A 1614-nucleotide genomic window follows, 5' to 3' on the forward strand; every position below is an offset into this window, starting at 1 on the left:
GCCTCCAGTCTACTCAAAGCGCCTTTGTTTTACTCAGTAAATTACACAAAGTTTTGCGTCTCTCACAAGAACATTCAGGCTCCAGCCTTAAGCTGACCTGGTTGGCCAGGTGGTATGAGATGAGTCATGGAGATGCTTGTGCTAAACCCAAGGCGTTTTAATGTGTTAATGACATTGTGGGGAAGAGCATCTTAGGAAGTTAGGTTATCACGGAAGCTTTGCAGGCAGTAAGAGAGGGGCTGAAAGCTACAGCCCATCCATGTAGGGGTGGCTGGTTTTCATTTCTTACACCCGTATGGCACTCACCGCACCATGCAGTTGAATCCTCACAACCACCCCAGGAGGGAGGTGCTGAGTGAGGAAACGGGCTCAGAGTGAAGGGACGAGCCCCACGTCTCATAGTTGGTGGGCAGCAGGGCCGGGGCGCCAGACTTAAGTTAAACCCAAGTCCAGCATTCTTTGTTTTATTTTACATTTTGTTAATAAGGGTTTTAAATTTTTAATTTTCATACTCTGTATTACGAAACATTTTCTGTGTAGAGAATAGTATTGTAAATGATATCCATGTGCCACCCACCAAGATTTAATGGCCAGCATTTGCCATGTTCGTTTTTACTTCATATTGTCCTTTTTAAAACTTTAGTTTTGAAATTATTTTAGAATTACTGAAAAGCTACAGAAATAGTACAGAATATTTATTTATCCTTCATCTCTATTCTCGCTATCGATATATTTATTACCACAAGTATTTTATTATTCTTTACATATGCGTGTTGGTTTATTTCCTAAGCCATCGGAGAGTGAGTCACAGACTTAATTCCCCTTTACTCCAATACGCTTCATTACGTGTTTCCTAAAATCAAGGATGTCCTCTTCCTGGAACCTCAGGACAATTATGAAAATCAGGAAACTAATTTCGATACAATACTACTATCTAATTCGCAGGCCTTATTAAGAATTGATATTAAGGATTATCCCGATGTCATAACTAAGATCACATGTCGCAGTTAACTGTCATGTGTCTATTTTGGAACGGCCCTCCTTAATTTGGAACGGTTTCTCAGTCTTCATTTTTTTCATGGCAGAGACATTTTTGAAAAGTACAGGTCGCTTATTTTGTGAAATGTTCCTTACGGGAGTTTGTGTAGTGTTTCCTCATTATTAGATTCAGGTTGAGCATTTTTGGCAGAAATACCTCAGATGTTGTGTCCGTGTTAGTGAGTTCTATCCGGAGACACACCACGTTGATTTATTTCATCATGAGCTCGGTTAACCATGATAATTTGGCTAAGGTAACATTTGCCAGATTTCTACTGAAGTGACTAGTTCTCTCATTGTAACTAATACGTATCTTATAGTAAGGTACTTTGAGATTAGGTTATTATCCTTTTTCTTTTAATAAATCTCTCACCTCTTAGTTTTGGCATCCATTGATAATTCCGGCAAGATTTTACTCCGTGTGTATCCATAAATAGTCTAAGTATGTAGTTTTATTTTGCATACATTGAATCACGAGATAGCTATCCTTTTGCAGCTTGCTTTTTTCACTCTACATTGTTTTTGAGATTTTTGTCTATTTGCACATGGAGTTCTAGAGATGCAGAGTAGGGGTTG

The 1614-nt window shown here is 38.8% G+C and overlaps 1 protein-coding gene across 1 annotated transcript in view; it reads left to right on the forward strand.

Annotated features, from left to right (window-relative positions):
- FYCO1 (FYVE and coiled-coil domain containing 1) overlaps positions 1 to 1614 on the forward strand; it is an 87631-nt gene that overhangs the window by 22924 nt on the left and 63093 nt on the right. The gene's annotated exons all lie outside the window — the stretch shown is intronic.

This window comes from Pteropus vampyrus, unplaced genomic scaffold (assembly GCF_000151845.1).
Source record: "Pteropus vampyrus isolate Shadow unplaced genomic scaffold, Pvam_2.0 Scaffold35, whole genome shotgun sequence".
Classification (NCBI taxonomy): domain Eukaryota; kingdom Metazoa; phylum Chordata; class Mammalia; order Chiroptera; family Pteropodidae; genus Pteropus; species Pteropus vampyrus.